At 44.5% G+C, this 27842-nt stretch overlaps 1 long non-coding RNA gene across 1 annotated transcript; it reads left to right on the top strand.

Moving 5' to 3' along the window:
* Positions 1–182: 182 nt before the first annotated feature.
* On the top strand, positions 183–25124 carry LOC147915974 (uncharacterized). Its single transcript, XR_015553657.1, has 4 exons — positions 183–298; positions 12655–12816; positions 13528–13625; positions 24495–25124. It is a non-coding gene; the product is annotated as an uncharacterized LOC147915974 (long non-coding RNA).
* The last annotated feature ends 2718 nt before the right edge of the window (positions 25125–27842 follow it).

Raw genomic sequence — 27842 nt, 5'->3', positions numbered from 1 at the left:
AAGGGAACAATACAGGACTGTTCCTAATAAGCAGAAAGAGGGAGAGAAGTTTACCTGCGCTTTTCTTTTTTATCTAAAACGCTGGCCATTGACTTGCAAATGAGGAACTGCTTCCGGGTTCTCAGCCATCATCCTCCACAGCTAAGCCAGGAGGTGAACTTGGAAGCCAAGAACCCGGGAGAAGCACCTGTTTGCAGAGGCCAGGTTTTTTGTTTTGTTTGTTTTTTTAAGGGAAACTTTTTCTACTTCAGCATTCCTTTTTCAGGACACAGACTCACAATCCCTTCCACTCTTGCAGGTAAGTGTACTCTCAGCCATTTGCTAAGAAGACAGGGCAGCATTTGTCTCTTGTGACTACAAGAGTACCGGGGGCGGAATGGGCGTGTGCCTCGAAGGCTTTCGTTCTCGCAGCCTGCCCCTGGGTTGGGCCAGCCCATTCCAGGTTTTTAGTGTAAGAAGACAAGATGCGGAGTCCTGGGCTTCTAGAATAAGCTGAAAATGCCAGCTAGTCCCCAACCCCACATTCCTGGGCATCAGCGATGGCCACCTGTGGTAGAGATGGGCAGAAGTCCTTTTGCTCTTGCTTATAGCTCGTGGTATCTGCATAACTGGAAGTTGGAAGTTTGTAAGCAAAGGAGTTTCCATATTTCTTTTATACTTGGAATGACGTAAATAATGGACATCTTAGTTTTTTTATTAGACTCCTTACTGTAATCCCTAAGTGCCCTAAAAAGCATGCAGAGGGTTTTGCCTTTCAGAGTTGCTTTAATCCAGGCCTGGCTCCCTTCATCTGTGGGTCCCCAGCTCCTACCCTCCTCCCCGTGCTGCCTGCGTCTCCAGCCTTGCGTCCAGCTGGCTCAGTCAGGCCATCGGTGTCCCCAGGAAAGAGGAAATAGGTCTAGCCCAACGGGAGTCCCGAGAGTCACCCTGATTGGACAGCTCTGCCCACCTGGAATGTTCTCCCTGCAATCTCCTCATAATCAATGCTACCCTTAAAGCTGAGCCCACCTGAAGGCCCCACAAAGAGGGGCACAGCCTCCTCTACAGCACATAGCTCCCTCCCCCGTGGGTCCTGCAGAACCCATGCTCCGATTGTTAACCGGCATGGAGAACAGGATAGATCTCCACTTTGTTCAACAACCTCTGGTTCCCTGATCCTGTCTCCATTCCAATAGGAGATTATTACACAGTTGTTGAAGGAGGGAACAAGTGAGCTACAGTCTGCGTTGACATGACACCCTCCACTCTGTTTGCCCACATTTTCTCATTTGGTTTCCCTGTGCCCTGGCTGGATTGTGGAACTGGACCAAGGGCCCTGACCCACACCAGGAGGGGACCCGCGACTCTGGCCTCCCCACTCCAGGCCCTAAATAGCTGAGCTCTCTGGGCCTGGAGCACAAAAGTGCATTGGTTATAAAGACCACGGGTCTTTATGACTATCCAGGAATTCAGATAGGTAGCAAATTTAACTAACTGTGAAACAGAAATGATTCCTTATCCCCCAAGTTCCTCTCTTGTTCTCTCCGAGCCTGACGGGGAAGCTGCCTTCAAGAGCCACACCGTACAGTGGGACTTCAACTGAAATAAATAAGAACCTGTCGAGCATGTTCTGTGTTTAATTCAACACATGTTGTCTGAGTATCTACTATGTGCCAGGAAACATTCTAGATAGTAAGAATATTTCAGTGAAGAAACAGATGAAGTCACCATCCTTATATGTCCTTTTTCTAGACGGGAAAGGCAGACACTAAATAAATAAATAAGTTTATTATTTAGAATGCCTGATGGTGATAGTACCTTAGAGGAAAATAAAGTTGAGGAATGAGATAGGGGATGAAGGTAGTAAGAGAAGGTTTGGAATGTTCAACAAGGTGGTCAGGGAAGGTTCAGGGATGAGGTGACATTTGAGCAAAGACCTGAAAGAGAGGAGGGATCCAGCCCTGCAGATGGCTGGGGCAAGGGTTTTCCAGGCAGGGAGAGAGCAGGTGCCAAGGCCCTGTGGTGCAGGCAGGTCCAGGGTGATGGAGGAACAGTGAGAGGGCTGAGTGGCTGGAGCAGAGTCAACGTACTTGGTGCTCAAGCCTGGGCTTGGCCTTGAGAGCGATTCGAGAGAAGGGAACAACACAATCCTTGGCCTCAAAGAGGCAATGAGCCTCTAAAAGCCACACAGCAAATGCCAAAATAATAGCACACCTGGCAAAGTTGGAGTCGCAGTCCGTGCTCTGTGAGTTCAGAAGAGAAAACTCAGGTCGCTGGCGCAGGCAGAGAGGGCTTCAAGGAGAAGGTAGAGACCAGCTGGAGAGGCACTGACAGGCAGGGATGAAGGGACCGTGGACACAGTGCACGCTATGGGGCATTCTGATTAAATACCAGCCACATTCTCTGTGCTCCGAGCAACTTGGGATTATTGCAGCTTGAGATTTTTGGAGACAAAACAACAGAGGTTCATAAGGTACAGTATTTCCTCCGAGGAGGAGAAATTCCATGTCAAGGCTTCTGACTTTCCTCGTTACAAAGGTCCCACTGCTCTACAGGATGAAGGTCTTCTAGACATCAGTGTTAAAGCAGTGAGGGGGAGGTACAGTAGACAGGAAAGACTGACCAGCAGAGGAGCCTGGACTGCCCACAGCAGCCTCAACAGCAAGATTGAGGAGCCACCTTCCCTCCAGAGCCCTCAAGGGCTCTCTATGCCACAAATTTTTCCTCCTTAGCCTCTGCCTCCTGTTCTAAGGCAAATAAAACTAGGAGGATCATATTTTGGGCCCATCACACATTTATGCCTTGTGGTTTTCTTTAGTTTGTTGTTTTATTCATTCATTCATTTATCCATCAATTCATTCAGCAAATATTTATTCTCACTCATTATTCTCAGGTTGTCGGTGGCTACCTGTGTGACCCCCACCCCTGGAGAAGTTCCTCTGTACCCATGAAAACTTGATAAGTCATCTTTAATAAAGCCCAGTAACTTAAGATGCCATATAGACAGAACCAGAAAGACGGTCCCTACCCTCTGCTACAGCCAGGGCCAGATCCCTAATTTATGAATCTCAGTGCAAAATGAAAATCAGGGTCCCTTGTTCAAAAAGCAGGGGAAAAGTGCCATTAAAATATGAAACTTTTCCCTTTCTCCCATGGTCTCTGTCTCTCACCCTCTCGGGGTATGTATTTGTTATTTAATGTTATGCATCCTGGGGCACAGGGATATTTGTAGGCTGAGTGCAAACCCTCACAGGCACTGCAGTGGGGTGGACGTGGGCTGCCCCCTGACTGCATAAGCACACACAGCCACCCGCCCTGGGACTCCTCCTCCGGTCCTCTGGCCAGCCACCAGACTGACATGCCATGCTCCAGGCAGATCCCAAGGTGGATGGGAGAGCCCCACAGGATTAAACCTCTGTGCCAGGTCATGCTCAATACCTGGATGAGGGGTGGAAGAGGGTCTCCCCTCTGCTGCTACCCGCCAAATGTGGCACTGCCGGCCCAGGGCAGGGACGGCTGCCACCATGCCTCTCCTGGAGGTGCTGCAGGCACATGTGCTCAACTGCAATTCTCCCTGTGCCCATACCCAGGCCTCTACCAGGGGCGGAGGGTGACAGCATTATGGGGCAAAGACAGGGAGGCGAAAGCCAGGCAGGGCCAGGGGAGCCAGGGAGCAGGGAACATGTTACCAAACACATACCCAGGTTCTTTACCTGCCACATAAGAGGGGCCAAATAAAAACTGGGATGCCAGGCTTATGGCAAGGAAAGGGTTTTTATTTCGGGTGATGTCAGCTGGGAGACAAGAGAGTAAGCCCTCAAATTAGACCTGTCTCCCCAAAAGATGGCAGGCAAGGGGTTTTAAAGGTTGTGAGGAATGCGGCTGCTTGTAGGGAGGGGGAGCCTGTGGCCTTGCTGGTTGAGGCTTTCCCACTAGGCTGCATTTGGCCTTGTGAGGTTGCTGGCAGGGAGGAGAATGGCAAGATAAGGGAATTGCAGGTGGGTGTCCTTGGTAGATGGTGGATTCTGGCACCAAGAAGCCAAGGAGCTGGGGTCTGGGAAGCTTCAGCTTGATATTCTCTGGATATCAATTTCCCTGTAATAAAACTTCGAAAGACCCATAACTAGCCACAACTTCAGTGTAAGCCCAAGATGAGGCCACCTGGGCTTTTAACAATTTGTAACTTCTATCTGCCTTGTGAAGTTCAGGGATACAAAGTTTTAAAAAACTGATATTTACATATGAATGTAACAAAGAAGCAGGGAAAGGAGATGAGCACCTTTGGTTTTAACCCCATATACGCTGGGTTTAACGTGGGGGAACTGATATCAGGGCCGGCATCAGACAGACAGCGGAGAACCCATCCCAGCGAGGCAGCAAGAGGCAGGCCGTGCATGAGTGAGGCTCCAAGCCCCAGCGCATGCTTCATTGTCCCACCAGACTTCACTTACAAAACATAAATTCAAAGATAACGTTATTAAGAATGGTGAAATTATTCTTAAAATTACCTTCTTTAATAATTCTTAAAATGATTAAAGGTAAAAGTATCAAGACACTGGCCGCAGAGCATTAACCCCCAAGTGCAGGACCCTTTGAGCATGGCGCCCTTCTGAGGGTGGGGCCTCGAGAGACCACACTGGTTGCACACCCACGGCTACAACTTTCAACACACACGTCTTCGGTTTAGGTCCTCAGCGAGTTTTCTTGCTCCCAGTTGCTACTATCAGGGCTGAGATGGGTCCTCAGACGGGCATTAGAGAGGTGGGAAGCTCCCCACTGCAGTAATGAAAACATCAACGGAGGCCTAAGGAGTAATGGTTGAGCATCCTCAGATTCAGATCACTGTCGCCTCGTCAGCTTCTTCCAGATTGTAAAAAGCACCTCAGGGTCTTGGGGGTCTGGTTTGTTTGTGTCAGAAATAATAACTTGCATTTAATTGCTTTTAAAACCTGGAATATGCTTGCATTTACCAGCCCCTGAAATCAGAGCCGTGTTTCATGTTTCCCAGTGCGCTTTGAGAAAGGTCCATAAACATTTTCTTTTTTTCTCCCCAAGGTGAAGTTTAACCCTAATACTTAATACCACTGGTTACTGGAGAGTAGTGTTGAGAACATCTTCTATTTTAGGCTCCATTTCTCATCCTAAAGGATTTGATGGATATGTACCCACACTTCATTATGGAAGGTTTTGGTGGCCTCTAAAGAAAATGAAAACATATTTTGAGTAAATATTATAAAGGAACAGAGAGAAAATACTAGTAAAGTTTTCACTTTGATTTTAGAATCCATTTGCGGAGATCCAGTTTCACAAGAATGAACAAAAGCCCCCAAGCATGTGAGCTTGTGTTAATACCCAAACACCGCACAGGCAACTGAAAGCCTTTACCTTCAGTGATTTGGTCATACAAGCTACCTGAATAAATCCCGAATCTCTGCTGGGCCCTTTCTCCTATGTCTGCCCAGAAACAGGCACCAGCGGGACTGGTAACTGTGTCAGAGCGGAGACTCAGTAGCGCCAGGGCCAGTCAGCAGTGCAGCGGAACTTTCCTTCAAAGGGCATTTTGGCCAAGAGACGGTGCAGGGCCAGGAGCCAGCGAGAAGAACACGGTGGACTCTCCATGGTGCCCACAGCCCCGGACCGTGAGCCTCCACCCCTGAGAGCACTGCAGTGTCTCTGAGGGAGGCTTTGGGAGGGGGCCAAGGGCCTGCAATCAGGTGGGTGGGGCTCGGAGCCATTGTTCTTTGAACATTTATGCCAAAGTCACCTAATTTGCTAAGCACAAGCTGGAGAAGCTAGATATACCTGTTTAAATGCAAAGCCAAAGACACCAAGCGGTGTTTTCTGAGGGAGCGTGGTGGTTGGAAAATCATTCCATGTTAGATTTGTCTCCCACCTCACTTTGAGAGTCAACGCCTCAGTCTTTCCCAGCCGTGTGAAAAGGACTTGCAAGTCGTCCGTTTTTGAAGAGCTGTACCACACTGTCGCCAGCAGAGAGCAGTACTGCATTTCAGAGTGGCAACTGAGAAGTATTAAAGAATTGAAGTAAAGAATTTGAGCCCCTCTCCTCACCTCCCACCACCTTCATAATCTTAGTTACTTGCCTAGAAGAAAGGCCTTGTTTTCTTCTGTTTCCTAATTCTGGGGAACCTTAAAGCCGTTCTGAAATAGCTTCTGTTGCTGTTGTGAGGGAGAAAACAGATTTCCCCATTGGGATGGCCTTGAGCAAAATGATAGACCCTAGACCCCCCCAGCCCCAGGCGAAGGCCAACTGGACTTTCTTTGCCTCCTTCAGTGTCATGCATACATTCTCTCTTTCTCTCTCTCACTTTCTCTTTCTCTCTTCCTCCTTCCTTTCATGGTCATTTTAAGCTTGCTCTTTCGCTCTGTAAGGCAGGCTTTGCTCCCCATTCAAAGGAATGTCAGGCATCAGTGAGCAGTTGGGGAAAACGTTGCACGAGGTAGAGAGCCTTCCCAGCATACCTGACGTCAATACCTTGAAGGCAGGTCAAGTCAGTGGCATTTGAGTCTGAATCTCTTGTCCCTGAAACACCAGGCCCTCCAGCTTGAGATCCTGCCTCCTAACTGTGGACCCAGCTCTCCTAGTGACAGTCCTGGCTTCCAAACTCTTTCCTAATCATGCCTATAACTGAGTATAAATCTGCCTTATGAGCGCCAGAAAATTTCCTATGTGGGACATGTTTTCCTTCACCCTGTCCCAATCCACAGTTAGCCAAATCTTGTCCCAAGCTACTTGCTGGTGTTTGGCCATGAGACCCTTCCTTGCCCCTTCCTCTGCCTTCTGGGTTCCTTCTGGGAACCAGTGCCTTTTTACAGGCTTGGACATTATCTAAAGGAGTGTTTCCTCCCAGGATGCTTTCCTCAGGTTTTGCCTCTGCATCTCTCATCGGGTAGGGTGTGATCCTCCACTAGAAGTCCTACTGGGGAAAAAGAAAACTCGTTCACCATTCGTGACAAGGTGTTCACATCTTAACAAGGGGAAAGTAACCCAAAGGAACTGAATTCTAAAGGTGGGGCTGCTAGTTTTGGGGCGAGACATATTTAAGTGTAAGAGACTAGGCTACCATCTATGTAGCTGCCGCTTCACCCCTCACTGAAGCCAGCGTTGAATCTAACCAGCTACTGCGGTGTCAAACACTCAGCCAAGGTTTGATGAGCAACCAACTCTGCCAAGCACTGGTTCTTTCACAGAGCCCCAGTGATCTCATTATAGAGGCTGCTTCTCTCTTATGTGTTCCAAGCACAGAATCACCTCTGATAACCTTTACAGGTGATAATCAGCCTATCCTGAGCGGCTCCTATATATTCCATATTGGACTAAGCTCTGAAGAGGATACAGTTAAAGAACCCATGATCCCTCATGGAGCTTTCCACCACTCCCCCAGGAGCTACCTTCCCTCTCCATGTTTTTCTCATGAACTTCTAATGGGTCATTTCAATAGTCTCACTGGTTGCTCACAATTGAGCAATGTCGCATCTTAGAATGATGATGTCAGACTTTATTACACACTTCTATTACGAACTTCAGCATGTAATATTTACATATGCACTGTCTCTCACCAAGGAACTCAAGGCCATTTATGGACCCTGTCTCATTAGCTTCTGTGGAAGCCCTGAACATAGAGGAGAAGATGTGGGGCTCATTATTCTATGTGGGAACAAAGAGACTGGAAGAAACTTCCAGGCCTTCTCTGGTATAAGAAAAGACTTGTCCAGGGCTGGTCTCATGGCCTAGTGGTTAAGCTTGGCACACTCCACTTTGGCGGCCTGGGTTCGGTTCCCAGGTGCAGACCTACACCACTTGTCGGCAGCCATGCTGTGATGGCGACCCACGTACAAAATAGAAGAAGAATGGCACAGATGTTAGCTCAGGGCGAATCTTCCTCAGCAAAAAAAAGACTTGTCCAAGGTTAGTCCTAGCCACCAATCTGTGCTTCATAGACAACATTTTGAGGTGACAATCCTAAGGCCATTTTGTGAAATTTCCACGTGCAGGATAACAATCCTCGTTCAGGAGCCAATGTTCTCCGTTGAGTTAATAAGGTAAATTAAGACATTGTGAATTCTGTGGCAGGGCGTCAGCATAAGGACCGAGGCTTAAGAGTTTGCCTGGATGGCCAACCAGAACCAAGCCTTGGCAAGTCTCAGAGGATTAGCAGAGAGTCTCAGGTAAAAATAGAAATTAGAAGAACCTAGGGCCAGCCCCGTGGCTTAGCGGTTAAGTGGGCGCGCTCCGCTACTGGCGGCCCGGGTTCAGATCCCGGCATCGCACCGACGCACCGCTTCTCTGGCCATGCTGAGGCCACGTCCCACATACAGCAACTAGACGGATGTGCAACTATGACATACAACTATCTACTGGGGCTTTGGGCTTTGGGGGAAAAAAAAAAAGGAGGAGGATTGGCAATAGATGTTAGCTCAGAGCCGGTCTTCCTCAGCAAAAAGAAGAGGATTAGCATGGATCAGCTCAGGGCAGATCTTCCTCACAAGAAAAAAAAAAAAGAAGAAGAACCTAGACATTTTCATTAAAATGGCAATTCATTATCATATAGACACACGAGGAAAGGTAAAAGCCCAGTTGCGTGACAGCATATTTGGGGAAATGACAACAGGACCATGAGTGGCTGGGAGACTGAAGGCACGTGCAGTGTGAGAAGCAGCTGGAGAACCAGGTGGGGGCCAAACCACGCAGATCCTGTGGACTCGAAAAAGATTTTTAGGCTTTATTCTAATAGATCTCCGAAGAGTTTAAACAGGAAAGAGACTGGATCAGATTTGCATTTTGAAGGAACAACTGGGGCTGTGATGAGGAGATAAGTTAGAAACGCCAGAGTGGGAGCAGGAGTCCGGGCAGGGAACAGTCGTCTGGACCAGAAGGGTGGCAGTGAAGGCAAAGGAAGCCGATGGATTTTAGAGCAGTTTAAGAGAGAATATCCCAGGGAGGAAGCTGGGAGAAAGAACCCAATACCAGAAATTGAATTTCCCAAGATAAACTTTGGCATCTATTACAATTCTATATCCTTTGAGCGGCCAAGTATCGGGGGAGGATAATGGAGTAAAGGGAGAGTCTAACATTTGGATTCTCAAATTCCTGCTGTGTGCCAGGCACCACCTCAAGCTCCTACAACCCACAGTTAATATGGGCTTGGGAATAAGGATTCCAGCTCTGCGTTTATCAGCTATTTGACCTGGGACAATTTACTTAAACTTCTCATCTGTATAATGGGGTTAATAATACCTTTAAATCAGAGTTGTTGTGAAGTTCAAATAACATGAAATAGCTAATGTAAAGTGCTTAGGATGAGGCCTGGCACATACTAAGCCACTCAGCAAGTGGTAGTTACTACTGTAAGCAGACATTATCTCACTTAATCCTCACATTATCCCTGGGATATAGAAATTATTGACTCTTTTATAGACGAAGAGACTGAGGCTCAGAGAGGCGAAATAATTTACCCAGAATTTTCACTTCTGGCCATAATGGAATAGCAGGAATCAGATTTACCCTCTCACTGTGAACAACCAGAAAACTAGACAAAAATATCTAAAACAAATGTTATGGGCCGGCCCCGTGGCTTAGCGGTTAAGTGCGCGCAGTCCGCTGCTGGTGGCCCAGGTTCGGATCCCGGGCGCGCACCAACGCACTGCTTCTCCGGCCATGCTGAGGCCGCGTCCCACATGCAGCGACTAGAAGGATGTGCAGCTATGACATACAACTATCTGCTGGGGCTTTGGGGGAATAAATAAATAAATAAATAATTATAAAAAAATAAAATGGGCCGGCCCTGTGGCTTGGTGGTTAAGTATGCGCGCTGCAATGCTGGTGGCCCGGGTTCGGATCCCGGGTGCGCATCGAGGCACCACTTCTCTGTCCATCCTGAGGCTGAGTCCCACATACAGCAACTAGAAGGGTGTGCAGCTATGGCATACAACTATCTACTGGGGCTTTGGGGGCAAAAAATAAAATAAATAAAATCTTTAAAAAAAAATAAAATAAAATAAAATAAAACAAATGTTGTTAGACATTGGACAACAGGCAGCACAAGTCTGATATCCCTAAGAGAAGGGAAACCATTGAAGGGAGAGCGATGATTGCTCTGGTTTTCTGCCTGGAGGCACATTCTAGACCAGGGCACAGGGATAGCCCAGGGGACTTGCTGAGTTGAGGAGAGAGAGATAGGGGGTAGGGGTGGAGACTAGCTGGAATTTGTAGCACAGAATTCCAGAGAGGATAGGGTTACAAAAGAGAAAGAGCTTGGGGGTCCCCTTGAATCTTTGCTGAATAGTGAGGTGTCCATGAATGGAGTGAGACTCCATGAAAACATGAACACAGTGAGAAGAGAAATGGAAGACACCAAAAAAACCAAATGGAATTTCTAGAGACGGAATTAACAGGAGATAAGATACTGCAGAAGAAAAGATTACTGAACTTGAGACATAGCAATAGAAACCAGCCAAAGTGAAGCAAAGCAAAAAAGACTTTAAAAAATGAACAGGGGCCAGCCCGGTGGTGTAGAGGTTAAGTGCGCACTCCGCTTCTGCAGCCTGGGGTTCCACAGGTTCGGATCCCAGGCGTGCGCCGACACGCTGCTTGTCAAGCTGTGCTGTGGCGGCGTCCCATGTGAAGTAGAGGAAGATGGGCACAGATGTTAGCCCAGGGCCAATCTTCCTCAGGAAAAGGGGAGGATTGGCACTGCATGTTAGTTCAGGGCTAATCGTCCTCACAAAAAAAAAAAAAAAAACGAACAGATGGGCTAGCCCTGGTAGCCTAGTGGTTAAGTTCAGTACACTCCACTTCATTGGCTCAGGTTCAGTTCCCAGGCGTGGACCTACACCACTTTTCTTTCAGTGGCCATGCTGTGGCAGTAGCTCACATACAAAAAGAGGAAGATTGGCAGCAGATGTGAGCTCAGGGCAGATCTTCCTCAGCAAAAAAAAAAAAAAAAAAAACAGAACCTCAGTGATCTGTGGGACAATATCAAATGATCTGACATAATTGAAGCTGCCCCAAAATGAGGGAGGGCAAAAAATACATATATTTGAAGAATTTACAGCCAAAACTTTTCCAAATTTGATACTGTTTAAAGCGAAAAACAATAAAAATGTATTATGGGGTTTATACCATATGTAGAAGTAAAATATGTGATCGTAATAGCCCAAAGGATGGGAGAGAAGAACCAGAAATATATGGTTGTAAGGTTCTTAAATTTTATGTGAAGAGGTATAACAACGTGTGAAGGTATTCTGGGATATGTAGTTTATCTGAGGTTGCACATATGGTGGAGCTAGGACTCAAATCAAGTATTCCAGATTGCAAAGCCTTACATGGAGAGAGAAGACAGGAGAACAAGCTCACACAGCCTTAGAGTCATACATGCTCCAAGACAGCTTTACCAAAGGCTGTGGAAATTCAGCTCTTTCATCCCTGCAGTGGGTGGAGTTGTGTGCGCTAAAAAGATATGTTCAAGTCCTAACCCCCTGTCACTGTGAATGTGACCTTATTTGGAAACACGGTCTTTGCAGATGTAGTCAAGTTAAGATGTGGTCATACTGGATTAGGGTGGTCCCTAACCAGTGACTGGTGTCCTTATAAAAATAGGGAAATTTGGACACAGAGAGAGAAGATACACAGGGAAAGTGCCATGTGACAATGGAGGCAGAGATTGGAATGATACATCTATAAGCCTAGGAATACCCAGGATTGCCACAACCACCAGAGGTTGGAAGAGGCAAAGAAGGATCCTCCCCTCGGGCCCTCTGAGGGAGCGTGGCCCTGCCAACACCTTGATTTTGGATATCTAGCCTCCAGAACACTAAGAGAATAAATTTCTATTGTTTTAAGTCACCAAGTTTGTGATACTTTGTTACAGCAGCCCTAGGAAATGAATACGATCCCTAACATTTACTTTTCCCTGATGTTTCCAGTCTTTACAAGGCAAAAAAGCTCTGGGGGCCCAGGTGTGAAGTGAGTGTTGATAGCAAGGCTCTAAGTTGACAAAATAAACCAGCCTCAGGATCTAAGAGCCATGAAGGAGGGAACTGGTTGGACTGGTTTTCTCATAAAACTCAGTGACTTTAATCCCAACCAGGTCGAATTTTAAAGTTAATTTATTCAGTGAGAAACACTTGAGCAACTGCACCCTGTGTGTGAGGCCTTGTGCTAGGCCCACTGGGGAAAGCCAGATAAGTCAGATGCCCTCTGTCTTTGAGGAGTAATCTCTGATGAAACACGCCTCAGTGCAAGGTGTAATGGAATAGGTAAGTGATTAGTCAAGGTCTGAGTAACGGGGCTGTAGGGGCTCAAAATCAAAAGAGTGATTCATTCCCCCTAGAGGAGGATCAACCAGACTTGGAGGAGGAGGGGGAGGAGGGGGGGGGAGGAGGGGGGGAGGAGGGGGAGGAGGGGCAGACATTCACCAAGTAATGCCTGACTGTGGAGAAGCCGGTCTTATGTGTCGATTAGAGACAAGAAGAGGGAAACAAATCTACCAGGAATGCTGGTGTTTTTCTGGGGAGTGTTTCACCAACAGAGCATAATTAGGTAGTCTCTGCTCAGTAGAGAGGTATAAAGCTGTCTAGCCCCTGCTTGAGAAGGGGGCAATTCTCTGGGTTCTCAGAATCTCGTCTTTTCCCTTCTCTTCCTCCACATGGGGCCAGTGTTCATCACCACGTTCTGCAGAGGCTGAGGAAGGTGGTGAAGATGGAGAAGGTACCGAGAAGATGAGGAACTGCTAATGATCTCTTATCAACTACATTTTGTTAGAAAGCTGGTGATATACGGAGGGGGCAGGCCCTTGTCTAACATTTGCAGGATCCAAGGTAAGAGTATAGCCTGCATGTCCAAGCTCCATCCGCATACCCGTTGGCCCCATTTGGGCCTCCCCAGTGGCATGGCCCACCGTCTGGAAAAAGGACCCAGAGTAGAGGCCATGTCAGCCTTGAAAGCAGACTTGACCCTTTTCAGCAAGAAATGTTGGTGTCCTGAGTACCCAGAATGTGGTCTGGAAGGAGGCACAGGCTCTAGTGGGCATATTCTCTTGGTTCTGTTGACCCTCACCCCATGGGAATCACACCGCTGGAACAGGCCTAGAGCAGGACCCTCTAAAGCCTGGACCCCAAGCTGACTGACCCTTAGATTTATCCCAGTCAAGGTAGACTTGGGCAGGAGCATTCTCAAACTCAACATGAACTGATATTGGGTTTCTTGGTTTTGTTCCAGTAGATGGACGAACTAATACTGCTTCACACAGCAGCCTGTGTGAAGAATTTCACGAAGGGTAATGTGTCTGAGGCAGTGGTTTTCAACTAAGGTGGTTTTGCCATCCAGGGACATTTGGCAATGTCTAGAGACATTTTTTGTTGTCACAACTGGAGGATGCTATTGGCATCTAGTGGGTAGAGGCCAGGGATGTTGCAAAATATCCTACAATAGTGTTCTACAGGACAGCCCCCCACAACAATGATCCAGTCCCGAATATCAATAGTGCTAAGGTTTGATAAATGAATTGTTATCATTTTGTGTGCATTTAGATTTATGTGCTGCAGGATGCTGAGCCTAGAAAGTATGAAATCACAAGTAGTCGGGGCCCCTAAAGAAGGATGCAGAGTGACTGCTTCCAGAAAAATGGGTCAGTATCAGCAGAAATACAACTTGATGGTGAACTTGGGACTGTACTATCAGCCTCAACAAATGGACTTGGGGCCCAGCAATCAGCCATGCCAAGCTCTCCTAAGACCAACCAATCCTGGACTGTCAATCCCTTTCCCATGTGCAACTTCGCATCCCCGACCCTCACTGTCCCCTGGTCTTTGGTCTTTTCAGGGGCAGCTCTCCATTCCACTAAATCTCCAGTGCTTAAACTGATTGTCTGAGTTTTCTTTGTAGATAATACCTTGCCTCACAGTATCTACTTCTCTTTAATCAGGCTACTCAACTCAGGACACAGACAGAATTTGGACTTAGGTCTGTGTGGTCAACTGAGCAACCAGTACCATCTCCCCAGAGCAGCCAGGGGTCTGGGAGGGATGTTTTGGGCAACATTTTACCAAATATTTCTGGCCTCCCTCTAGCCCAGAGCAGAAAGTGGTGGTCAGGACATTCTAGACACCAGTCCCCCTCTACCCCTTCCCCAGGATCACAGCAACTTCTTAAGCTGAGCATACTGCAATGACTTAATTAATTTTTCTAGACGTAAAATAACCAGTAGCTGTGTCCACTCTGAGCCTGTGAGTGTGCAGGACCAAGACCAAGACTGCCTCCTTATCTGTGTCTTAAGGTCTGGGGTCCCAGTGGTTCTGGGGTCTAAAGGCTTTTCAGGCTCCTAAAGCTTCCTCTATTTACAATAATGTTTTTCTCTGAAAATTTCTCCAATAATTAGCTAAGCAAAAAGGAAAAGGTGTACTTTTATGGACACGGTCAATTCTTGGTTATTCTGGGAGGAACTCTCCCATTTTCAAAATCTCCAGCTTCTTCTTTCCCCAGACTGTTCTTCATTCATTCCGTCATAGATATTTATCTGGCATCTACTGGATACCAGGCCCCGCAGCACAGCACAGAGTGTGCTGGGGGTGAAGAGCCATTTTCCCGTATAGTATTAATAGGCTGACCCCAGATGCAACAGCTCAGTCAGGAAAGGGAGAAAAGTGTTAATGAAATATTTGCCATGCAATTGCAGCAGAGTAACAATGTCTCAGGAAATAATTCTTTACACTCTAGCTATTTTGAGTGATATATGAAGGAGCCTTTAAAATGGTGGTATCATCAGAGAAAGGGGAGGGAATGATTCTGAGTGCTTTGTTGTTTTTATTTTTATTTTTTTTTAATTTTATTTATTTATTTTTCCCCCAAAGCCCCAGTGGATAGTTGTATGTCATAGCTGCACATCCTTCTAGTTGCTGTATGTGGGACGTGGCCTCAGCATGGCGGGAGAAGCAGTGCATCAGGTCGGTGCGCGCCCGGGATCCGGACCTGGGCCGCCAGCAGTGGAGCGCGCGCACTTAACCGCTAAGCCACGGGGCCGGCCCCACTTGGTTGTTTTTAAAAGCACCTCCATCTGGTGCTTTTCCTGCAAATAAATAGTTCACATATCTTTCAAGGTCTGAAAAGTACTAGTGAGCATCTGTTTAGGGAGAAACAGAACAAAGCTTCTTTTCTGCGGTAAGAATATATTAGCTTAATGTTGCTTTTTAAAAAAGTTTCCACTGAAATCTAAGGGATTGGATTTTGGAGTTTGAGGTTGGGGGAATCCCAAGGTTGTGGATGCACAGCCACATGAACAATAAAAACAAAAGGGAAAAGAAAAAATGGGGCAGCCACCTGAAATACTGGGAATCTTGGTCTCAGCAGGGAACACAGGGGACTGCCAGGAACACAGCCCGTTTGCGGCACGTGATCATTCTCTCAGCCTTCGTCCGGGGCCTGGAGACAAAGGAGAGGGGAGGAGACTTGGGGACAAAGAGCAAGAGCTGTAGAAACCAGCTCTGGGGTGAGGATGCCACTGTTACGCAGTCTGAGTTCCCGCCTTTGTTTTTTATCTCACCAAGGGAAGTTAAAAATTAACCCGAGCTTGTAAAAGGACTGTAAGTAAAAGTAAGTAAATGCACCAGTGGGGACCTCTGAGGGTACCTGCTTATGCAGTCTGTTCGTCCTGCTAAGACCAGAGAGTGGAGAGAAAGGCTTTCCCAACAAGCTCCAGCCCCCAGCCCCTCATTTTAGGTCTCTCCATCCTTTCAGGGTCTCCACTCCCACCCCTGCTTGGATCTTGGGGCAAACCTCCTCTCTGCCTCCATCTTAGCATTTATGCCTTAAGTTGCCTGTGCCTGGGCTAAATGTGTTATAGAAGAGAACACTGTGCTCCCTTGCAAATGAGTGTCACCAAATGGCCAAATGGTGGAAAAGGAGGTCATTTTTTTGTTATTTGATGTTGCTTACAAAAATGCAAACATCATGATAATGAGGCCGGTCTAGAAGACATGGGGAAAGCAGGACAGAGATTCAGGTCCTTGTGGGGCTGTGGAACCCAGTTCCTCTGAGTACGGTGAAACTATTTCCACTAGCTTCACCTTTATGATGATTTCCATTATTTGGAATGTTTATGAGTCTCTCTCTCTCTCTCTTTCACACACACACACACAAACGCGTGCACTGAGAGCTAGATGCAGTTTAGAAATCAAATCTCTGTTGAACAGACTATGAATTTAAATTTTGGAGAAAAGGAATAAAAATCCCAGTTCTGCCGTTCAATGTTAAGTTTATCTGCCTAGGCTTTTTATTAGTTGTTTTGTCTTGGGCTCCTACCAGCTTCTCCTCCCCTCTGATTTCTCTTTTGGCTGAAGGAGAGAAATCTTGGAGTTGCAGGCTCGTCTGATCCTTTTCCAATCTTAGAGCAAGGATGCGCATTGATGAGGCCCTGTAGGCAGATGTAAAGAAATAGCATGTGATATGTTTTCCTTGGTTGCTTATTAATCTGTCATTAGCTCTAAGGGCACCATTTTTCTTTACTTTTCTTTTTTTTTTTGGAAATTGAAATGTAATTTACATACAATAAAATGCACAGATCTTAGGGGAGTTCAGGGAGTTTTGACAAATGCATACTTGTTTGTATATGCATATATACTAAGTAACACCTCTATCAAAATAAAGAATATTTCCATTACCACCCACCCCCCATCCTCCACACCGGCCCCCAGCCAAATTTCCTTGTGCCCTTTCCCAGTCACTCTCCTCCCAACCCTACCCCTGTCCTGGGAAACTTTGTTTTGATTTCTATCACTTTAGATTAGCTTTGCCTGTTCTAGAATTCCATACAAATGGAATTATACAGTATATACTCTTTCAGTCTGGCTTTTATTGCTTAGCATAGTGTTCTTGAGATTCATCCATGTTGTTGCAGGTATCCGTAGTTTGTTTTAAAGGTACTTTTGATAACAAATCCCCACAATTTATTAGGCACCCTCTAGATAGAGTCTGATCTTAGGCACTGTGCTTGGTGTTGAGAATGTGGTGTTAACTTAGCTGAGCTGGAACTGTGTTTCCCAGAATTCCCTACCCTGGATATTCCAGGTAAGTGTTGGCTACAAGAGAAATTTGTGTGGTATTTGGAAGATGTGAGGGGGGCAGCAGCCATGCTCTGAAGGTAAATGCAGGGCACCAGGCACTGAGGCAGCTCACATGCTCTGCTAGTTCACAGGCATGAGGCAATACCCACGCCCACAGCTCTCCTAGCTCCCACCAGAATTCCTTCAGCTTCTCCACAGTCTGGTTCAAGTACATGTGGCTGCAGGTGAAGGAACCAGCATCTCCCACAGGGCACCCATAGTATCAGAGTTGGAAGTAGTGGGTTTTAGTTTGTCCTCATCAGTTCCCCTTCATCCTCACTCTCATTCAGGTCCAGCTTTCTTTTCTGACTGCCAGTACAGTAACCTATAGTGACTGAAGGCTCAACACTAGATACAGAGGCAACAGCCTTGCTGTCTTCCACCAGTTTCCACAATAGTGTAATTCTATATAATCCGTATAATAAATCCTTTATTCTATATCATTCATAATATTTCTGCTTCTCTGGTTAAATCCTGACTGATTCAGGAAGGACTAGAAGTCAATATCCATGTGGGCAATGCATCCAACATGAAACCCAGCCTTTTAGCTCCTTAGATTTGGAACTTTAGCAGTCCTCTGCTGTGGCTACACTCTGCACCCTGAGAACCCCTGGAACTACTCCATCTCTCTATCTTTCAGTATAAATTCTTGTTCTTCCAATCTTCTTGTTCCCTCTCCCTCACTACACCTGCTCCTGGACCTCACCTAGACTGCCTGCCCTTGACTACTCCCTTTTATCTCAGTCTATCAGCCTCCTTCTGGCTTCCCTTTATCTCTTCTCCAGTCTACACCTCATAGAATCACCTGAACGACTTTCTTGCCAGCGGCTTCAGTGTCTTTAAGAAAAATTATCCAAAATTGGAAACAAAGCAAGAGGATGACTGCATGTCCTTTCAATGTTTAGCACAGTTTAACAGGCTCACCCAAGATTATTTAGTTATCTAGAAGAAAGAATCCAAGTTTAACTTTGCTATTTACTATTGATTGCAGCCCAGGCACTGTGAACTTACATGGTAACTTACACATTTTTGTACAATCGAGATACAAATGACTTCTGTCCAGTGGAAAAGATAAACTGGTTTTGTTGCCCTGTGGGACATCAACCAGTTTTGTATCTAACTTAGCAAATGTACTGTAACATTCCTTTTTTTTTTTTTTTTTTTTGCCTATAAATACCTAGTTTCTCAATGCTCTTGGAACAAGCTTTACCATCTCACTGGTTCACTCACTAATGGATGAATCTTTGACACATGTTCATTTCATCTTTGTATCAGAATCACATTTTTAAATTTTTGAAAATTGTACTTTAGCAATACCTTTACTCCTTGTCCATTTGGAACATCATCTCTACAGACCACCTGTATGCATCCAGCCATTTGCTCCAAACTGTTCTGTGATGTGGTTTTCCTCCTACAGTGTCCAGCAAGGCCAGAAATGGATAAGGCTAATTATGGTTGCTCTGCAGTAGCTTCATCAACTACTGCTCTTTCCTATATCTTCACCTTCTTCCTTGACTTCTTCCCCTCAGCCACCAAATACACTCAAATTTTGCCCATCTTGAAAAAATATCGCTTGTGACCCGAGAACCTCCAAGCTTAGGGGTTAACATCTTTGTTATTGCTTGGGTTATCACACTCTTAAATCACTGGCCTTTCCTCTCTGTTGGGGTGGAAAGAGTCAAGATTCAGGTAAGAAATTAAGGGAAAAGGAGATAAGGCAAATCTGTTTTGGTTTGACTTTAGGTCACCCCTACCCCAAGCAAAAGTATTTTCTCATATTTTCTATCTTTGCTTACTGGATCCTCGTAGAACATGAGTTCTGAAGCCAAAGTCCCACTTATAACATTGTATTCTTTTGCTAGCCATACACTTTTGTGTATGTATTTTCTATGAAGACCTTCATTCCTTCCATCATTTATTCATGCATCATGTACTTGTTGTCTGCATAAACAATGCATTGTGATAATTGCTGAAGGTGTAATGGACAACAAAGACCTTTGCTTCACAGAACTCATAGTCTGGTGTGAGAGATGGATATTAATCAAATAATCCCCAAATACAGAATTACTGTAAAAAGTACAGTAAAGGTGAGCTACTTGGGACTCCAGGAATATCTGACCTGCCTGGGAGGGTCAGTAAAGATTTCTTTGAGGAAACAATGATCATGCTGACGTCTGAAGGATAAGTAGATGTTAACTAGACAAAACTGAGGGGGCAGAGCATTTCAGACAGGGGACAGAAGATGGGCAAAGCCCTGCAGGGATGGGGGTGAGGAGGGGGGCAAGGGAGAGCACAGGTGCTGGATGAGCAGAAAGAAGATAGAGTGACAAGGGCTCAATGAGGCAGGGACCACATCATGAGGACCCTGGGGAATTAGGAATTAGAGTTTCGTCCTTAGAACAACAAGAAGCCACTGGAATGGGGATGGGGTAATCAGATTTGTGTTTTGGACGATTCCTCTGGTTGTGGTATAAAGAATGAGTTGGGAGTTACATGTACTGTAAGAGGATGTAGGAAGGGGTGGCTAACTGAGACCAGGATTCAGGTGTTGCTGGGTGCCCTGATAAAATACATCTTCATCTCACACCATTCATTCCCAAACACCTTCGTCCCTTTCTCTGTTCCTTCTTGGAGGTCTCAAAATACACTGTTTCTACCTATACCCCAGCATTTATTTTAGTGTATTATTGTTGTCTCTTTCATTAGTGTGAGCACTGCTCAGTGACAATGACTACGTCTCCTTCACTTCTCTCCCTTCCTCACCCCTGCAGTGTCTTGAGCCTGATGACTGATGCATAGTAGGTTCTCAAATAAATATATGTAGACCTGAAGTGTATCTTCCTCCAGTTTTCACTCCAAGGTCAGCGAAAGGCTGTCCTCATCTTCCATTCATTCCCACCTACTCTATACTCTGCCCCCGATCACTCCACTGAAACTTGTCTTCCTAAGATCACCACAACCTCCTGGTGGCCAAACATGGTGGACAATTTCAGTTCTTGCCTGAGCTTAAACTCTTCCCATTTGTCTCTTTGAACTGTCTCCTCCTTTTTGAAAACTTCTCCATCCTAGTTTCCATAACCCTCCTCTCTTCTGGCACGTTAACCCTCTGATTGTTTCTTCTCAATGTTCTTTAAGGACTCTAGTTCCTCTTTCTGTCCCTCAAATATTGGTGTTCGCAGAGATCCAGTCTCAGCTTTCTTTTCTTCTCTTTCTGGGTAATTAATTCATACACACTTACAATTTCAATTATGACCTTAGATACTGATAACTCTATCCATATATCCAATCCAAAAACTTTCCTCTTAGCTCCAGATATAGGTTTTCAACAGTGTACTAAATATCTGTACCTAGATGTACAACAAGCATTTCAGACTCAAATATGAACTCATTCTTTCCTTAAAATCCACTGCCAAACCTGCCCCTTCCCTTTACTCCTTGTCTCTGTAAATGGTACAACAATTTACCCCATCACCAAGTCCACAAAACTAGAGTCATCCTAATTGCTCCCTTTTTCTTATCTCCTATATCTTGTTGACTCTACCTCCCAAGCACCCTCTTCTCCAGGACCTCCTCCCCACCAACGTCAGTTCAGTCCTTTCTTTTTTTTTATTTTTTAACACACCCATTTCTCTCTTTCTCTCTTTCTCTCTTTCTCTCTTTCTTTCTTTCTTTTGAGGATGATTGGCCCTGTGCTAACATCTGTTTCCAATCTTCCTCTTTTTTTCCTTTTTTCTCCCCAAAGCCCCAGTACATAGTTATGCAGCATAGTTATAGAGTTGTAGCTCTTCTGTATGGGACGCCGCCTCAGCATGTCTTGATGAGCGGTGAGTAGGTCCGCGCCCAGGATCCGAACCAGCGAACCATGGGCCGCCGAAGCGGAATGTGCAAACTTAACTGCTACGCCACCTGGTCGGCCCCAGGCCCTTCTTTGCTCTCTCCTTTTATATGGTTTCCCTGCCTTGGTCCTCTGCCCCTCCAATCAATCCTCTGTACCACTACCAAAGAAATTCCACACATCTAACCACATCACTCCCAGGATTAGTCATCACTTAAATAAAATCCAATCCCTTATCATCTGGCCTTTACCTTCAGCTTCATCTCCCCATATGCACCCTGTAATCAAGCCATATTCAACGGTTTTGGCTTCCCAAGCTTGTTGCACAGTTTCTGCATCTTAGAGCTTTGTATTAACTGTTTCCTCTGTTTTTAATACCCTTTCCCCGCTGGTTGGCCTGACAAATTCTTCTTCATCTTCAGGACAATTTGAGCCTCCCCTCCTCTGTACAGCCTTCTCTGTGCTCTCATAGCACCTTGACATTTCTATACCATACCACCATACCACTTATCTTCTACTGTAGTCATCTCCACCTGCCTGAGTCCTGGACTGTGAATTCCTTGAGCAGATTAACCTTGCCTTATCCATTTTAAGATTCCCAGTCCCCTGTGGATAATCCAGTAAACCTTGATTGGAAAGACAGATTAAGTGAAAAGAATGTCTCTTTAGTCAAGAAATACGCTATTGGGTAAACAAGGCTAATGTACAAATAAAAATGGAAAAGGAATGTAGAGCTATGTACAAGTGAATGGAAATTAATAAAATGCCATTAGACTAAGACTACAACTTACTGATAAGACTAGCACCACAAGTCCATTGGATAGAGATGGATAATTCATTGAATGATATTGGAAAAATGGGTTGTTTTTTAAAGATTTTATTTATTCAGTTTTTTCCCCCCAAAGCCCCAGTAGATAGTTGTATGTCATAGGTTCACATCCTTCTAGTTGCTGTACGTGGGACTCGGCCTCACGTTGGACGGAGAAGTGGTGCCTCGGGGCGCTCCCGGGATCCGAACCCGGGTCGCCAGCATCAGAGCGCGCGCACTTAACCGCTAAGCCACGGAGCCGGCCCTGGGTTGTTTTTTAAATGTATTAATTTAAAGTCCTTACCTCATGCCATGCCCCAAGATTAAGTCCATATGAATTAAAGAATTGCAAATGGGGCCGGCCCTGTGGCTTAGCAGTTAAGTGCGTGCGTTCCGCTGCTGGCGACCTAGGTTCGGAACCCCGGGCACGCACAGAGGCACCGCTTCTCCGGCCATTCTGAGGCCACGTCCCACATACAGCAACTAGAAGGCTGTGCAACTATGACATACAACTATCTACTGGGGCTTTGGGGGAAAAAATAAATAAATAAAATTAAAAAAAAAAAAAAGAATTGCAAATAGGGCTGGCCCGTGTGTTAGCGGTTAAGTGCGCACGCTCCACTACTGGCGGCCCAGGGTTCGGATCCGGGCATGCACTGACGCACTGCTTCTCCAGCCATGCTGAGGCCGCGTCCCACATACAGCAACTAGAAGGATGTGCAACTATGACGTACGACTATCTACTGGGGCTTTGGGGGAAAAAAAAAGGAGGAGGATTGGCAATAGATGTTAGCTCAGAGCCGGTCTTCCTCAGCAAAAAGAGGAGGATTGGCATGGATGTTAGCTCAGGGCTGATCTTCCTCACAAAAAAAAAAAAAAAGAGAGAGAATTGCAAATAATAAAACCATTTTAAAAAACTGGAAGAGAAGTTCATCAAATAGTTATTTGCTTTCTGGATGGAAACTCTCTTTCTAAGCACAACAGTAATGAAAGAAAAAAAACTTTAAAAGGCTGATAGATGTGACTATATGAAAATGAAAATCTTCTGTGAATCAAAAATATCATAAAATTATAAGCCAAACAACAAACTGGGGAAAACACTTTTCTATAAGTATGACAAAGTGTATTCATGTAAGAGCTTATAAAAGTTGACTTTTTAAATCACTAAGATTTCAATAGAAAATAAAGGACACATACACAGTTTAAAGGAAAGCATAATGATTAGTAAATTAACATCACTACTTATCAAAGAAATACAAAGTAAAACAATAATTAGATACTATTTTTTGCCTATTAAATTGACAAAGATTTAAAAGATAATAATAGTTGATGAAAATGAGTTTCCAATGAGCCACACACTCATGCCCAGCAGGGGGAAGCTTAAACAGAATAACTTTCAGGAAAGCAATTTATAAATAAATATCAAGAGGCTAAAAATGCTCACATCCTCTTACCCATTAATTCCATTTCAAGAATCCATTCCATGAGGAAAAGAGAGATATAGGTAAAGGTTTATATGTAAATACATTTATCTTGACATCTCATGTAATAGTGAAAAATTAGAAGCACCATAAGTGTCCAAGAATAAGGAAATTATTGCTTAATTATAGCATGCTCATATAATGGAATACTATGCAATAATTTTTTTGCGTGTTTGATATTTTTATTTATTTTATTTTTATTGAGGTCATAGTACTTTATAACATTGTGAAATTTCAGTTGTACATTATTATTTGTCAGTCATGTAAATGTGCCGCTTCACCCATTGTGCCCACCCCCCAACCCTCTTCCCCTCTGGTAACCACCAGACTGTTCTCTTTGTCTGTGTGTTAGTTTATCTCCCACATATGAGTAAAATCATAGGGTGTTTGTCTTTCTCTGTCTTATTTCACTTAACATAATACCCTCAAGGTCCATCCATGTTGTCGCGAATGGGACGATTTTGTCTTTTTTATGGCTGAGTAGTATTCTATTGTATATATATATCACATCTTTATCTAATCATCAGTTGATGGGCACTGGGGTTGCTTCCACTTCTTGGCTATAGTGAATAATGCTGCAATGAACATAGGGGTGCATAAGTCTCTTTGAATTGTTGATTTCAAGTTCTTTGGATAAATATCCAGTAGTGGGGATAACTGGGTCATATGGTATTTCTATTTTTAACTTTTTGAGAAATCTCCATATTGTTTTCCATAGTGGCTGCACCACTTTATGCAATAATTTTTAAAAGTTGTATTTTTGAAGAATAATTAATGGCATGAAAAATATTTGTGATATAATGTTGATAAAATAATCAGTGTAGGGGCTGGCCTGGTGGAGTAGTGGTTAAGTTTGTGCGCTCTGCTTCAGCGGCCCAGGGTTCACAGGTTTGGATCCTGGTTGGGGACCTACGCACCGCTTATCAAGCCATGCTGTGGCAGGTATCCCACATATAAAGTAGAGGAAGGTGGGCATGGATATGAGCCCAGGGCTGATCTTCCTCACCAAAAAAAATAATAATAATAATCAGTGTACAAAACTATATACCATGTGATCCAAATTTTCTTAAAAATAAATGTTCTATGACATTCTAAATAGTCTAAATATGTATATAAACAAATATTCTAGAAAAATAAATATATGTGGTATTATGGATGATTATGGTTTTCTTCTTTTTTTTTATGGTTTTCTTCTTTATGCTTCTAGATGTTCCTATGAGAAGGTGTTATTTATATGCTACAAATCAGTTTGTTTGGTTTCTTTTGACACATGCAGGTTTGAAGGAAAGTGAAATCCATGTGGAGATAAGGTCCATCAAGTAAAGCTGACTGCCCTGGATATTTGCAGCTGATGCCATGTTCACCTCTACTCTTCCCATCCACTGGAGATTCATGAGTCACCAACATCAGTTAGCAAACTGTGCTTCTACCAACGAGGCATGTATCTTGGGCAGAGCTAGCTCATGCAGAAGTGGTGTGTACCCTCCGTTCCAGCCTGGCTCTGCCTCTCTCTACCGCTTCCTCTACTCTTCAGAAGCTATCTGACTGCCCTGCATGTATTTATAAAAACAGAGGCAGTAATGGTAACACCTGACACCTGTTTCAAAGAATGAAGGTCCCCTGTAAAGATGAGCACCCAATTACAAGCTCCTTTTGGAATCAATCAAAAGTTATTAAGTGACAGAGTTTATCTGATAGACAAATAAACATTTCTCTCCGTTTTGATGACTCAGACATAAACTTTAGGGTTGACAACAGCATTCCATGAGTTAATGCATACATACTAGCTATGATATCACAAATTATTGAAATGTTGTAGCTTAAGGTCCAAATTATTACAATTTGTTAAAAATAGACTTGCATGAGAAATTAAAATATAATAATAAAATGCTTAATTATTAGCCAACATGCTCTCTCAGCTGAAATGCTTACTCATTGGTGTGCCATGAATGTGTTCAAATAATAATCATTCTCTTTGGTGTTTGGAAAAATATCAGTATCCAAACTGAACTTTGGAGCCCTGAAAGTGAAGCAATTAACTTCAATTAACCTGAAAGATTCTGCTGGAGGTTAGTTTATGGATTCCCCAGACCCCAGTTTTATGATGGAATTGGGCACCATAAGGTACCTTTCTTCTAAGAAGCTCAGTGTTGTACCCTAGTATTATTGTCTGGTGTTAAGACATAGCTCTTTATTTTTTAACTTCACGTGTGTGTCCAATCACTCCCCACTGAGCTGGAGATTCTTGAGAACAGGACCTATGTCTTTTACTTCCCAGACACCATTAACACTAAATTTAGAGTTGCATAACTTAAGTAATTTAAATGCTTAGTAAATATGTATTAAGTAAACAAGTTACAAATTAATCCCATGCTAGTCCTGTGCTTCAGTGGGGTGATTACACAGGTACTGAAAGACTCTGCTGCCTTAAAACCCTCCCTCAAAGACATGCTTCTGTGCCTGAGATTCCCGCCATCATTTGCCTCTCTTGGATAAAATGTTGTCTCCAGAAGACCTGTATTAAAATGTAAATATTTGACTGGGAAGTGTCACTCACTAGCATATGGTCTTTAACAGCTTCTTAGCAGGGCGCTTGAGGTTAGGGTTGTGCCCAGGGAAAGGGCCAGAGAACCTAGGGTCCCACTTTGGGGTGCGAATTAGGTGGAGCGCCCCAGTGACGGCTGTGACAGATGAGGGGTGGAGCTTAGAGGTTGAGTCCGCTGGGCTGAGCACCTGGGTGGGGCAGAGGAATGCCTAACTGGGCTGGAGTGCATCTGGACACAACCAGAATTGATTTGTAGCATAGAGCATTCACAAATTAACCCAGTGATGTGGGATATGAACCAAGTATTAGAGTGAATTCCCACCTGACCAAGGCGGACAAATGACTGACCCAAGGTTACACTTGGAGCATTGTCTGAATGGTGACTAGGAGCTAGGCTGTTCTAACTTCAGAAATAACTGCTGATCTCATTGCAATTGCATTGTCACCAACTAGTGCCCAGAGGAACTTAAGGGTGGGTTTGGAAGCATTTAACTGTTTTTCCAAGTTTTTTTACTTTAAAGAAACACAACCAGCAACCACCCTGAAGCTAACCAAGCCTCCTATGCCCATGACCTTGCCTTATTTTTAATGGGAAGATCTCTTCCAGAGGAGATTAAGCCTAATTACTGTAATCTGCAGTGTACACACCTCTCCCTTTTGAATATTCATTCCCCACCCAAAATAAAAGTTCCTGTTTCCCTTTGTTCTGGGACGCTATGACTTTAGAAATGATTCCTCATGGCCTCCCATTTGCTGTAAATATGCTTTACTTTGTGAAACAACTTCCACTGGTATAGAGTCTCATTTAACTCACCAGGAGGCGAGTCCACTTGGTTCAGTATCACAGTGAGAACCAAAGCGGGGGAGCAGAGAAAAACAATTTCTAGGGGAACCAGACGGCTTTATTAACTCCAGTTCTCACCTGGAATTGCCCTCAAGAATCATCAGGGAATGGGTTGTTGTGGTATGGCCCTTGACCCACAACCAATATAGCTTCTGAATTCTGAGTGATCTGTACACAAACACACCTATGCCCATGTATGACGTACTTATACCCAAATGCCGCTGTGTGTATAATTCCAAGATTTTTTTCTATAAATTGCTTGTTAGGGTGATGGGCAGGAGTCAGAAGTCAGCAGGATCCCAAAGTGAGTGGGGAGGTCATGGCCACCGGGCAGGGTCCTCTCTTCTCTACCAACCCCCAGCAGGAAGCAGACAGGGAAGGTTCCTATGGTTACAAGGGCTTGGCTGTTTTATTACCTTCATTAGTATGGGCGTTTTTACAAGAAGTAAGCAAAGTACAAACTATTTTATAGCCTTTTGGATAGAAAGTATGATACTCTATCTCAAAAAATGAAGGCCCCCTGTAGAGATGAGCACCTCAACTACAAGCTTCTTTGGGAATCAATTGGAAATTATTAAGTGCCAGAGCTTATCTGATACACAAACATTTCTCTAAGTTTTGACTTATACTAAGACATAAACTTAAGGGCTGATAAGCCTGAAGCTACATGATGTAGGGAAATATAGGTTTTGGAGTCACACAAACCTAGGGTCAAGCCTTAGCACCACCATGCGCTAATGGGATGTTGGGCGTTACCTAACGTTGCTTAACTAGTTCTCTCATTTGTAAAATGGAGACTAGTTCACAGTCTCCGCAAAGATTAAATAAGATAACATAAAGAAAGCACATTGTGCATGCTTGCCAAATGTTCATTTCCCTTCTCTTCCTTTCTAAATGATCAGCTGAATTAACTAACTACTGAATTAACTAACTACTAGGGAAGATTTCTGACCAGTAGCCAAATAAGGCTCTGAAAACCCTCAAGTGTAAGAAGAATCTAAAATATAAGCTGCAGAAAAGAAAGCAGTCTGTTTCATTAACATTTATAGTGATCTAGAACTGAATAGTAGCCAGACCAATCCTGATTCTGTTAATTCTATGTTCTGGTATTATCTGTGTGGGTATCTGTCTCACCACTGAAGCTAGAAACTCCTCAAGGGAATATATGAGGACCAAGAACCCTGAGAACCCTGTCTTGTTGAACCTCAATCTCCATAGAACTAGTGTGGAGCCTC

Source organism: Ceratotherium simum, chromosome 11, assembly GCF_057802395.1.
Source record: "Ceratotherium simum simum isolate JZ-2026a chromosome 11, ASM5780239v1, whole genome shotgun sequence".
In the NCBI taxonomy this organism is placed as follows: Eukaryota; Metazoa; Chordata; class Mammalia; order Perissodactyla; family Rhinocerotidae; genus Ceratotherium; species Ceratotherium simum.
This window is presented reverse-complemented; position numbering and strand designations above follow the sequence as displayed.